Below are 14503 nucleotides of genomic sequence, written 5' to 3'. Positions count from 1 at the left end.
TATGATATCCAAGGTATGACAGAAGAGGTGCACCCACTCAGGTTGTGGCTCTTCCCTGTAGACCTTGGTCCATTTCGCGAGGTGTGCACGTGGATCATCCTGTTCGTCATACTTGTCTGTTAGCTGCATCTAAGGCTTCACAAATCATAGGCACATCATCCTTCTGCATTCATGCCAGTCCTCAAAACTCTGCTAGTGTGTACCCCACCACCTTGCGGGCGTAGCGCGCAGTACCCATTTCAGAGCATCAAAACGCTGCTGTTCTGGTACTTCTCTTTCAAATTTGTTTAGGAAATCATCCACCTTGCTCAACCCATCATACATATGTAGATATCTTGCCTCTGTTGCCACATAGCACAGCAACCTTGTCATCATGTTACAATTGAGTGTGGTTACCTCATGTAACCGGTTCTACTACAGTTCTATTTCCTCATCCGAATCTTAAGTGCAGGAGCTTTCGCGCTCCCATGAAATCCTTCCATCTACTATTGGATTTACTCAGTCCTGCTCTCATGTAGTTATCTTGTAGATACAGTCTAGATCGTCATCCTTGTCATTGTCGCACACTGGTTCTATGTAGCGCGATCCTTCCGCAAGGTCTAAAGGTACCACTACGCGCAGTGACATTTTCTCAAAAATCATCTTGTGCTTCTTTAGATTTATCACTCCATTCTATTCCCAGTAGCACGGGATAGGGATTGTTGTCATAGATAATCTCTATCACTTCGAAATCCACATGCGCACTAGCTCCTTCGATATCTACTATGATTCCCTACAATCTCCCCATAGGTAGGACCTCTTGTTGGTTTTCCATTCGCAATTGGATCAGAGACCATTGCAGCATAGGCCTACCCATGCACTCCCATGTCTTTTTTTGAAGGACGTTTGCATCCGATCCTAGATCCAAAATCACTTGATCCATTTCATACTCCCTGATTTGCGTGGTTAATCTCATCTCCCTTCTTGTTCGCGTCGTGTGCTTCTCGAGCTTCCGGACCATGCGCGGTTCTCTTGGCATGGTCCCAGCACATCTAGTTATGAGTTCTTGTAGCCCCTTCACAGCCTTTCTGTCACGCACTAGCTTCATGCATGTCTCCAAAAATGTAGTGAGAATTGATGGGTCCATTTCTGGTTCCAGTCTGTCTTTACTTCCTAAAGTGGAGGCATCCACGAAGCTCCTCTTAGCTTCCATGAATGTCTATTTAGCGCACACCAAATCAAATTCAATTTCATTCGTAGGAGCCTTGTGAACCCAGGTACTTTCTTCGGGTTGCTTGCCTTTGTCATCCCCTATTGTGATACCACTTCGGAGCACGATATTTACATTTGGGTCTTCCTCGTGCGGCTCAGACCTCATCATTTGTAGTTTCTAAGTTGGGGGAGGTTGGAGTGATCCTTTATCGCACAACCTCGCTATCAGCGTGGGACAGTCCTTTGTCTCATGATCAAAATGCGTACAATATAAGAATGATGGCCTTGTTGGATTTATATGATCGCGGGTATAATGCTCCGATCCTTCGCAATTGTAACATATTAGTTGGTCGCAACCTCTTCCTGGTCCCATTCCTCCTCGACCTCATCCATGCCCCTGAAATCCAACACGTGCCATTCTTGCATTTTGATCGAGGGGCCGTGTTTTGGCCTGAACTCTATAGGTAGGAGTCTGATCCATCATCAATTCATAAATTCTACAAGTGCACTCATCATGGCCTACTGACCTGCAGAAATTATAGAACAACTGCTGGAAATTTTTCATATATTTCTGTAATATATGGTAGTTATCTATAGTGTGCTTCCCTCCTATCTGACAAATCTTACACCACAATGCAGGCGCCACGCTTGGTCCTACTTGTCCCTTTGGTCTCAAAGGCATTGGTCTTGCACCCGCCAAGTAGTTCATGAAGACTGGACAATGGTCCTTGTCATGTCCCTGGCCATTGCACTTTACGCACTATACCTCCTCACATGCTTCTGGGCGAGCTGTCCTATCTTGTTTCAAACTCTGCATCTCAAGGCATAAGTTCTTCAACTACGCGTGAATCTGTTGGACTCCCAGGTTTGGATCTTGTATCGGAGTATCATGTAATCTCATCATGACCTCCAAAGCTTCAGCCTGAGTGGTTAGCCTTTGTTGCGATAGCACGTTCCATAGATGCAGTGTTAACAAGGTTACAAACCATTCGTGGTGTTGCCCATCTATTAAGGTCATGTTCGCTTCGTGAATTGTGCACTTCAGTCTTTGATCCAACTCCCACGGGGTTTCACCTCGTAGCATCATGATTTCTTTGAATCCAATAATCGACTGTGCCTCCGATTTCGGCTTGCTAAATTCTTTGTTTAGTGCAGTCTGGATATCCGCTATCCCCGCATTCAGATTGTCATTGGAATGCTTAATGTACAAAGTTAGCGCGCGATCATGCATAGTGCTGACCAATGTTGCCTTCTTTATATTTTCGTCTATGACAACCTGTGCTTCCCATACTGCTTTTACCATGAACCAAAATTGGTCCGGATCTTCATTCCCTACTCCCTTGAACACTGGCAACTTTATCATGTTGGCCATACTGCTTTGTGGTGGTGGCAGAGGTGGTGTGGGTGAAGTTGGTATGCATGGAATTCTCTGCTTTATCAGATTGATCGCACTTCTTGGTGAAACCCTCACTAGTTCTTCTTCATCCCCTCGCGGAGATGATATCAAGGGGCTGGTTTTGAGTTCTGTTCTACCTTCGTTTCTATAGATCCTCCCACTCTGTGTAGCCCCAAACATCGATTTATTTGCATAACCCGCTTTTTACACAGTAGCATTTTAATCCGTGTTCAAAGATTTAACGTACTTACCTTGCGATCCCTTGAGGAAGTGTCATTCTTCCTCGCTATAGCTGATTGAAGTATCTCCTGCAAATTTGGTGATGAACCCTCCAATGATCCGATCCAACTAGTGATCGACAGCGTGCGCGATCTTGTCTTCCGATGCTTCCGGTTTGTGCACCAATTCCGGAGTCCACACAATAGGTTTGTCAAGTTTACACCTTCCTTGACTAGCTACTAGTTTCGTGATCCACTCTTACAACTCAGTGGGGAAGGATGCAAAGAAAGTTTTGTGGATTTCCATATATAAGTAGCAATCTAACCACTCTTCCTTTGATAATCGTGGATTCCTATTTTCTTGCACTACGAACTTGTGAATCTTTCTGTCTAACCACTCTTCAATTCCTTTCTTTGTCAGATTCCAGTGATATGACATCAGACATCTCTATGCAGATCCTGATCCCTACAATGGAACCATTTGTTGGCTTATTGGGTCTTGATCCAGGTTCAAATTTATTTTATCCAAACAAATCCCGATACTACTGGCCCTTTCGGCAACATTTCGCGGAGAGAAAATTGAGGTCTCACCCGAAGTAGTATGGGAGGGTGCTAGAACCAGGTTTCCACACCCTGGAGATGTCTGATGAGTTCGATTGGTCCACGGTTTGACCTTGCGTGTAGGTTTCTTCGTGCACTTTCTCGTACTTTTCAACCTATTACACTGCCTTTGCGCAGCCCTACCCAAGGGCTGAACGTCGTGCTCTGCGTTATTACCCAAGACCTTGCTTATATTCCAATGTTAGTTAATTAAGTTTGCCTACTTGAGTGCTTTACATATACTTAACAATATAAACCATTCATACAGGTGAGCGGAGTAAATAAAAAATATATTTGAAAATTATATCAAACATGAATCAACCTAAGAACAGATACACAAAATTAGGATAAAACTTCTCTTTATTAATCCCTTCCTTGGTTACAGACTTGACTCTGCCTTGCACACTCAGCTGCATGGGTCGCACACTCAGCTGCGGACTACTAGGCCTTTGCGCACTCAGCTACAGGGGTCTACGCACTTAGTTGCAGGGGTCTACGCACTTAGTTACGGACTACTAGGCCTCTACACACTCAGCTGCAGAGCCTTCTCCTACTCTACGACCCAAAGACTCACACTGCGACTTAATCACTTAGACTTCTCCTTGCTTCTCTTATATTCTACTTAGAGCCTCACTCTATTTATACAATCCCATGGTCCGTGGACCATGGGTAGGTCTATCCAGCCGACGTTACATTACAAAACTCGGGCAGACAACCCTATGACTCTATCATACTTTTGCGCCCCGTGCCAGAAATTCACAGAACTTTACAACAAGATTCCATCAAAACTTGGGCTTTGAGCCCCAAAACGTGCCTTGGGGGATTCCATGCCCAACAACGAATTCTTGTGCATGCTTCTGTAGAAATTCTCTTGCAGAACGATGGATCTTTTCTTCGGGTGGGTGGCCAGAGTTATGAGAGCGACTTGAACGAGGGAGTTTCAAGGAGGTGAAATGCATGAATGCATGCAAACGATGTTTTATTTCCCTTTATGGTATTTTGGGGTGAGGTGGTGTGCTGGTAGCAGAGCTACATTGCCATTTTTGGACCATTGTTCCCCACTACCACCTCGTCATTTCCCACTCTTCATAATCATCTCCCACCTTGTAGATCTGTAGTTAACCACTTCTTTTCCTACTCCTCCTCCGTCTTTTAGTTGATTGTAGCCACGTGTGAGAGGACACCCAGTTTTGCATGTGATGATTGAACGAAGGTGGCCAAGTTAACTGGCCGCCTTTTCACTTATAAACCAACTATCTCATAACATTTACAACTTTTGATTAAATGATGCATATGAGTGAGTTAGCGGGATATTTACCTGTGGTTTTGATGCCATGCTGCAGTTATCGAAGATTAGAGCTGTTGTGTTGTTTATTTGTTGCATGGTTATTCTTCTTCCTCCTCTTGCTGTTTGCTGATGGTTTCTTGGCTTTTGCAGGTATCTATGACTGAATATTTGATGCTGCTACTGCTGTGGAGCTCTTGGATCATCCTAGTGAATACCTGTAGCTGATGATTGACATTCTGTGGAATAGGTTGCTACAGGATTTCCTACATGATGTCCTGTAGTTGCTTCTCCCTCAGAATTCCTTAATCATGTCATTGGTTGTGGTTGTGAGGATGGTGCAATGAATGGACAGAGGGAGTAGGAGTGTGTGTGGAGCAAGTGACATTCAGGTAATGCTCTTACTCTCCTCTATTTTTTTTTCATAACTGTAGAAACTGATCTCTTTTTGTTTTGAATGGTGAGTGCAGGAATAATGATGATGGAGGAGGTGAGGTGTTAGATCATGTCTAGGATGAATTTTAGGGACCTAACAAACCTACCATGTGCCTTTAGACTGCTTCTTGTAGGTTTTTTGGGCCACTATAAATCCTACAGGATCATCCTGTAGGCTTTCAGGGGATCCTATAGGAATATAGGGGATCCTGTAGAAAACACAGCATTCGCATAAATTCAAGCAATGGAGTGAAAAAACGATAGAAATGATGGAGGGATGCATGGTAAGGAGTGGAGGAGATGGATATGTGTGAGGCAGGGGTTCTCTTTGGATCCTCTTTTTGCTCCTTGACTGTCTTTCTCGCCCACCTACAAATAACAATTATATCTTTCTCTCTCTCTCTCTCTCTCTTTTTGAAAAACACCTACGCTTCCTTAGAGAGGTTTTCACCCTAGATGTTTTCCCTGACCGCCTAGAGGAAGGTTTTCACCTAGGGATATTCTTATTCTTTTTTTTTTCTTTTCATTATTGGGCTGCCTCATGAGGTTTTCAACCCAAAGATGGGACTCAGGCACCTCATGGAGGTTTTCACCTGAGTCCTTATTCCTTTTTCATTTTCAGTGACCTGATGAGGGAGGAGCTGGAACTTGCTCTACCATCATCACTTTTATTGATATTGTCAATGAACTATTGCTTTGATAAAGGCCTCTTGTACATTTTCAATCGGTGTCCATTGACAAGCAATGGAATGGCTTCTTCATCTATAGTTTTTATTTGCACTGAACCATTATCATGGCATCTCTCCACCGCATAACGTCTGAGCCATCTTGTCCTTAGTTTTCCCTTGAAGTATTTATACCTAGAATCATATAACAATGCCCAATCACCCTCTTGAAGTTGCTTCTCCTTAATATGTTTATCATGCCATATCTTCCTCTAAAGCTGAACTATCTTTGTATGTAGGAGGTCATGCATTCTGAATTCATCCAAGCCATTCAACTGGAACAATCTTTCTTTTTGTGCATGACTAAGATCCAAATCTAGTTGGGCTTCCATCCTCAATGTGTTATTTTCAAACTCAATGGATAGCAAAGCCTTTTTCACATAGACCAGCTCATAGGGTGTAAATCTAGTGGTGGTCTTCCATGTGGTATTATAGGCCCAGGTGGCCTAAACTAGTCTCTATACCTAATCCTTCCTGATGCTGCTCACTACCTTGGTTAAGATGCCCTCTAGTGCCCTGTTGGTCACCTCCACTTTCCCATTAGCTTGTGGATGATAGGGAGTGGAGGTCCTATGCTTGATTTTGTGATGGCTGAGAAGTTCTTCAATCATGTTGTAGGTAAGCTAGCTACCTTGGTCTGTGACTAGCTCTCTAGGGTACCCAAATTTGTAGAATACATTCTCCCTTAGGAACTCAGCCACCTTCCCTATTGTTTCTACCATAATTGCCTTAGTTTCAGCCCACTTAGTCAAGCAATCAATGCACAGAATAATGTATTGTTTTTGCTTTGAAGGAGGGTTTATAGGACCAATGAAGTCCATTCCCCACTTGTCAAATGACTCAAAAATCACTTGAGGTTGTAGGGGAATTTCATCTCTTGGAGTAGGATTTCCCATCCCCTAGCACTGATCACACTAACTAGTATACTTTTTCACATCATGATGAAGAGTGGGCCAATAATAGCCTACTTGTAGCACTTTGAATGGTTTTCTCTTTGCTGCAAAGTGACCTCCACAAGGCCCATTATGACATGTCAGAAGGATGTCAAAAAATTCCTCTTCCCTTACACACCTTCTCAAGATTTGGTCTAGGCCAGGTTTGAAAAGATTTCCCCCAACCTAGGTGAAGGGGGAACTTTTCCTGACTATCTTGCTTTTTTCCTTGGAGGGCAAGTTTGGTGGGAACTCTGCTGATACCAAATAGTTTTCTATATCAGCAAACCATGGAGAGAGACTGAAATAGAAAACAAGTGCTCATCTGGTAACTAGTCATCCACCATTACTTCTTCACCCGCACCCTAGATAAAAAGTCTGCAACAACATTTTCTTTACCAGGATTGTCGATAATGGTTAGATCAAACTACTGTAATAAAAGCAACGACCTTATAATTCAAGCATTCACATCTGGTTTGTTCATTAAATATTTGATTGTAGCATGGTCAGTATGCATAAATGTTTGATGGCCTGTAATGTAATGCCTAAATTTGTTTAATGAATGCACAACAACCAGGAGTTCCTTTTCGGTCACTGTATAATTTAGCTCAGCCTTTGACAAGTTCTTACTAATAAAATAGATGGCATAGGGTAGTTTCTCCTCTACCTTACATAAAGCTACTCCTATGGATTTGTGTGAGGAATTAGCATGAATATGTAAAGGGAGGTCCCAGTTTGGGCCTCGGAGAATTGGTGCAGTGGTTAACTTACCCTTTAGAATGTCTAAGGCCTCTTGACAGCTTTTTGACCATATAAACTCATAGTCTTTGGCCAACAACCCAAACAAAGGATAGGCCAACTTGCTGAAGTCCTTTATGGACCTTTGGTAGTATCCAGCTAAACCCAAGAAACTCCTAACATCTCTCTGCTTTTGCGGAGGTGGGACCCTTTGGATGATCATTATTTTGTTCGAGTCCACCTAAAGTCCTTGCTGAGATATTGAATGACCTAGCATGGTCCCTTCAGTCATTAAGAATTCAGATTTTTTTGAACTGAGAGACAGGTTCATTTCAATGCATTTGTGCAATACTTTGCCTAGGCTAGTCAGGGCTTCTTGAAAATCATAGCCATAAGGTGTAAAATCGTCCATATAAATTTCCACTGCATCATGCACTAATTCGGCGAAAATACTCAAGAGTGATCTATGGAAAGTGGCATAAGCATTGCATAGACCAAAAGGAAGGACCCTGTAGGAAAAAGCACCCCAAGGACAGGTGAATGTGGCCTTATCCTGGTCTTCTATGAAAATTTGGATTTGGTTGTACCCACTGAATCCATCTAGGAAAGAAAAAAAAACTTTTTCCCTGCCACACCATCTAGCACTTGGTCGATGAAGGGTAGGGGGAAATGATCCTTCTTTGTGGATTTGTTCAACTCCCCGTAATCGACACAAATCCTCCACTTACCATTTTTCTTGTGAACTAACACTAAAGGAGAGACCCACTCATTATCGGAGATAGGGTAAATGAATCCTACATCTATTAGTTTTTGCAGTTCTTCTTTGACTATATATTTAAGAGCTGGATTCATTGTCCTTTGTGGTTGCCAGACTAGCTTGCAACTTTCTTTGATGTATATGTGGTGAGTACACACTGAGGGGTGTACTCCCTTCATTTCCTTGTAACTCCAAGCGAAGGCTTCTAGGTTTTCTTTTAACATGTTGCATAGCTTTTCCTGTTTGAGAGCATAAAGAGATGGATTAATTTTCAAGGTTTTTCTGGGCCGAATTCTATGGTTTTGACACAGAGTGGGTTGGAATCGGCCAAGCATAATTCAATTGGATGATTGTTTTAGGTTTCCCTTACTTCTTCTACTAATGGTAACGAACCAGGAGTTCGACTTTGGAGCAGGTGTTCAATTAAGTCATCCTCATCTTGATGTCCTCCTCCTATGGTTGCTTCCAAAGCATAAAGTTGGGCGGAATAAACCTCATCTTCTTCCTCATCCTCCAACCATAAAGGTAAATCATGCTCTAGAGAAGGTTGAGCAGGAGGGTATATGACTAACTGTTTGGACATATGCCTGTTCTTGATGGTCATATTCCCAGCTCTGCAGCTAATGTAAGAATCGGTTGTGGCCAACCATGGCCTCCCAAGGATGAGAGGATATACAATAATTTTAGCCTTAGGCTGGAGAACTATAAAATCTGCAAGGTACTCCCAGAAGTGAATGGAGACCATCACATCCTCCACAATTCCCTCAGGGGTGACTATGGAATGGTTTGCAAGTTGCAGAACTATTTAGTCTTCCTCAATGACATTTGGAGGTTGAGCTTGAGCATGGTGTCCTTGGTCATCACATTAATGGTAAGCCCAAAATTGATCAGAGTGTGTCGCACGATGGTGCCATTGATGTGCACATCTACTACAGGGCTTCTAGGGTCTAAATATTTCTGACATATTACCTGCCCTAGCGTTAAGTCGGGCAGTTGCCCAATGACATTAACGGTAGGGGCATCCCTTTTTCTTCTTCTTGGATGCTTGAAGCATTTATCCTTAATCAACTTATTGTAAATGGGAACATCTTTTACTGCCTGGAGAAGGGGGATATTTACACATAGATTTTTCAAATTCTCCCAGAAGTTCAGTTTCTTCTGGGATAGGCTGGAGTGGTTGGGCTAATCTCTCAGGAAAGGGTGGATTTATTTTAACGTTGCTTTCCTCTCTTTCTTCCTCAACCTCCCTATGTGGAGGGGGAGGTTGGTGATCCAGGAGAACTCTCCCAGATCTTAGGTTGATCTCCTAGATTTCTATAGCATAAGCTAGATATGATGTCTCTCCATTGTATACTTGTTGAGCTTGCCTATTGTTTGAGTTCGGATTTGGCTGGGCAAGCATCTGGCGTCACTTGGGTGGAGCAAGGTGTAGGAGTTGTGGTTGGGTAGGTAGTGGAGGAAATAGGGCTGGAGCATTGTTGTAATGGGGCCTCCACCCCTAGAGTGGTGAATTCCACTGAGTTTGTGGCAAAGCGTAAGGTTAAAATGACTAGCTGGGAATGATACTGAGATGCACAGGACCAAGGAGGGGGTGTAAACCACTAAAGGAGAGACCCACTCATTATCAGAGATAGGGTAAATGAATCTTGCATCTATTATTTTTTGCAGTTCTTCTTTTACTATATCTTTAAGAGCTGGATTCATCATCCTTTGTGGTTGTTGGACTGGCTTGCAACCTTCTTTGATGTATATGTGGTGAGTACACATTGAGGGGTGTACTCCCTTCATTTCCTTGTAACTCCAAGCAAAGGCTTCTAGGTTTTCTTTTAACATGTTGCATAGCTTTTCCTCTTCGAGAGCATAAAGAGATGGATTAATTTTCAAGGATTTTCTGGGCCGAATTTTATGGTTTCGACATGGAGTGGGTTGGAATCGGCCAAGCACAATTCAATTGGATGATTGTTTTGGGTTTCCCTTACTTCTTCTTCTAATGGTAACGAACTAGGAGTTCGACTTTGGAGCAGGTGTTCAATTAAGTCATCCTCATCTTAATGTCCTCCTATGGTTGCTTCCAAAGCATGAAGTTGGGCAGAATAAACCTCATCTTCTTCCTCCTCCTCCAACCATAAAGGTAAATCATGCTCTAGAGAAGGTTGAGAACGAGGGTATAGGACTAACTGTTTGGACATATGCATGTTATTGATGGTCATATTCCCAGCTCTACAGCTAATGTAAGAATCGGTTGTGGCCAACCATTGCCTCCCAATGATGAGAGGTTATACAATAAGTTTAGCCTTAGGCTGAAGAACTAGAAAATCTGCAGGGTACTCCCAGGAGTCAATGGAGACCATCACATCCTCAAAAATTCCCTAAGGGGTGACTGTGGAATGGTTTGCAAGTTGCAGAACTATTGTAGTCTTCCTCAATGACATTTGGAGGTTGAGCTTGAGCATGGTGTCCTTGGTCAACACATTAATGGAAACCCCAAAATCAATCAGAGTGTGTGGCACGATGGTGCCATTGACGTGCACATCTACTACAGGGCTTCCAGGGAATGAAAACCTACTCTGATACCAATCTTTCATGGCACATCCCACATTTACCCACTTTAATTGGCCTACTATGACATGACCCAACCTCCTAAGTATAGTTAAGGAAGTGGAGTTGACTCAATAACTCTATTGGCCTTCCTCTGGAGCTACAAGACACCTAGGAGCTAAAAAATCACTCACATTGCCCAAACTCTGAGTTGGATTACCTTTTTAGTGACCTGGGCTCCCAACCGCATTCATTAGAAGGCCTCCATGTGGTGGAGGGCCTCCAATAGCACACAAAATCCTTCTTGGGTGTGGTTGTGACCCAAATTTCATAGTTCATAGGGTGTATTTCTAGATTATGAGCCTAAATTCTAGGTCAACTTCCAGACCACTACCCAAAACTCAATGAGACTTTATAGAATGATAAATAACATCAAGACAAATCCATTCGTTTAAAACTTAATCAAGGACTTGAACTAACCAGTCCAAACCATGACAGTCATTTCATCAAACATATTGTGAACATATAATCTACAGGCCATGAATGCATATCTGAACATAAGGGTTTGAAACTTATCTGAGAATCACCAAGAAGGTCTAATTCCCTCTCATAATAGCTAAAATAACATTTTTTAGCTCATGCATTCATTAACCATTCATCAACTCATCAAAACATATCAAGAGCCATAGCCAGAACTATTATGGAACCATGCTTATAACCAACATATAACCAAAATAATAACCATGATAGAATAACCATCAAAGCCACATAATAACAAGTACATGTGATCATGAAATATAATAGGAAAAGAGATCTTATTGACATATGAAAAATCCAATGAAGTCGAGGACTTACACGTATCACCTGACCATAGACTAAGCTAAACTAAATCTTTCTTTCAGCCAAACACCCCCATGCCATATTCCAAGAATTAATGTGGGACTCAAGACATAAACAACTAGGGCTTACTGTAGATTAAACTACCTCCACCCTCATTCTCCCACAATCTCATCAAAACTGAATAACATTTCACATAAGAAAACTAGTACATAAACAACCAAGGCTTCCTGGAGATTAAACCACCTCCACCCTCTGGCTACCAAGATCCCACGAAAACTGGTCAAGAGATCACTAAGCCCAAAACAATATTGGATGCCTTGGAATTTCCTCACCATTACCTTGAGGAATTTTCTTGTCTCCACCCACCTGTTGAGGGCTTCCCAGATATTAAACCACCTCCACCCCCAACCCTTGGGAATTTTCCTAAGACCACTTCACCTGGTACCAAAACCATCTGGCAATCCAAGGTTCAACCAAATAAAAGAACCTCATCATACCATGGATATCCAGAAATGGAAAGGCAATGATGAAACCACTGTCACACCCAGTGAAACCCATACTAATGATAACAATAGAACCAAATACACACATGCACGTACCATGTATTCAAAAATCAACTAGGAAATCAAACATGCAACTTGTTACTTGAAGTCTCCCTGCTAAAGCTACTTGATCCAAATTTTCCCTACTTGTCCTTTGCTTTCCTTGTCCCTTCCTTGCCTTCCTTTGCTTGCTTGCTTCCTTCCTCCTCTTGGTTCGCTTCTCTCTCTGAAAGTAATTTGAAATCCAAACTGACAAAAAGTTGTGAACTAATCCTCAGAAGCCTTTTTATTATTGAGGCCTCTATTTTCTTCATTTTCCTTCATTTTTCCTTTATTTTTACTTCAATTTTAACCTTATGAAAATCTATGACCTTTCATCTCTATTTTCTCCTATTTTCCTTTATTTTCATAATTAAATGCCAATTAATGCCTCTTTTCCTTTACTAATGCCTTTGTCAATTTTCTTAGCCACAATAAAAAACTAGTGATGCCCACTAGGATTTTTTTCCAACATTCATCTTGGAATACGTGTCCCATGACCTTGGTCTTATTTTTCATTTATTAACTTTATTACATGAAATTTTAACCTAGGGTTGTTACAGGGTTGTACTAGTTGGCAGACATGATTTAAGAACACATCTATTATTTGCCGATGATATTCTACTTTTTTGTTCTAGAAATCCTTGGGAAAATCACAAAGTGATGGATAATTTAAACCTATATTGTTTGAGACTAGTTTGGTGATGAATAGACATAATTCAATCACTTATGTTGTTTCTTGGATGACAATCTTTTGGATTAGCTGGAGGTTATACTACCTTATGCTTGAGTAAATGTAGAAGAAGGGATAAGGTACCTTAGGTTTAATATCCATCCAAATAAATATAAGAAATCTAATTAGCACTATTTGGTTGGTAAAGTTGGTAAAAGGATTCATTTTCAATGCAATAGGTAGTTGTCCAGAGCAGGTAGGTTGGTATTGGTTAAATCATTTCTAGAAGCTCTACCAATTTGTTAACACCTCCTAGTGTACATACCAAAAGGTATCTTAGAAAACATAAGGAAGTTATGTTTTAATTGTATGGAGAGGTAGTGGGGAGTATAAAAGGTTGAATTTGGCCAACTAGAAAAGGATCAGCCTTCCAAAAGAATGGGCAGGATGGGGCTTAAAGAATGCCCATATTTTTGGATAGTCACTTGTAACTCGATCTCTTTGGAATTTCATTTTCGAGTCTATTTTGTGATGGGAGATCCTCCTGAGCGAATATATTTCCCATGACTCCATGATTTATTAGGTAAGATAAGTGCGTTAATATTTAAGGCAGTGCCCTAAATAATTTTTGTTGAAAATATCAACAAGAAATGTTAAAAATAGAAATGCTAAAAATAGCATTGCTATAAATAGCATTTCAGGTTATACTCCAACTCTATTGGAAGTAAAAAAAAAATAGAAATGTTAAAAATAACATTGCTATAAATAGCATTTCAGGATATATTCCAATTTTAATTAGTCATTGAATTAAAATTGAGAATTAAAATTCGAATTTAGTCTCACTAGCTGTTTGAAAAATAATTAATTAATTCATCTTGAGTTAATTAGTTGGAGAAAATCAAACATGAAGTCTTTGTGAAGACATGCAACAGTTATCCCTTTGATTGAGGAAGTTATCCCTTAAATAAGGAGATCAGGATGAGTTGTACTTTGAGTTGTAACTAGTTAGCTCAGTTAACTAAGTTAGGTCCGGTTAGATTAGTTCCAACATTTTGTGGAACTGATTGTGAGTTCAGTTAGTCAATGCATGAATGCATGCAACTAGTGTACTTTAGATAACTAAATATTCTCTCATAAATAACTCATGCATGTCAGTTAAGAAAGAGACCCAATTGAGATTAAAGATAGGGACATTGTACTATCAGTTGGAGGATTTCTCCTATAAAGGAAACTCATCCATGCAGAAGGAATTATCTCCTTCAGGATTGCCCAGTTACTTCTGAGTTTGGTGAGTTGTGTGAGAGGAAAGTTCACACAGGTGGCAGCCAGAGGACCCAGGAGAAACTGCGCAAGGAAATACGAGGCTTGGAGGACTGAGGGAAGGCATATGTTGTGTCTATTCAGTCTATGAGCAACAGTGAGGGATTGTACTAAGAGCTGGATAGCTTGTGAGCTAAATATTTGTGTAATCCAGAGATATTTCCACTTGTATGATAATACAGATAGCAGGGTTTTTAGTTGAGGCTTCCCCAGAGTATTTTTCTGTGTTCATGTGTGATTGAATCTTCTTCTCTGTTATATGTGTCTTGATTGA

Source organism: Pinus tabuliformis, chromosome 6 (assembly GCF_031772625.1).
Source record: "Pinus tabuliformis cultivar Carrire ecotype Pingquan chromosome 6, CPIR1, whole genome shotgun sequence".
In the NCBI taxonomy this organism is placed as follows: Eukaryota; Viridiplantae; Streptophyta; class Pinopsida; order Pinales; family Pinaceae; genus Pinus; species Pinus tabuliformis.
This window is presented reverse-complemented; position numbering follows the sequence as displayed.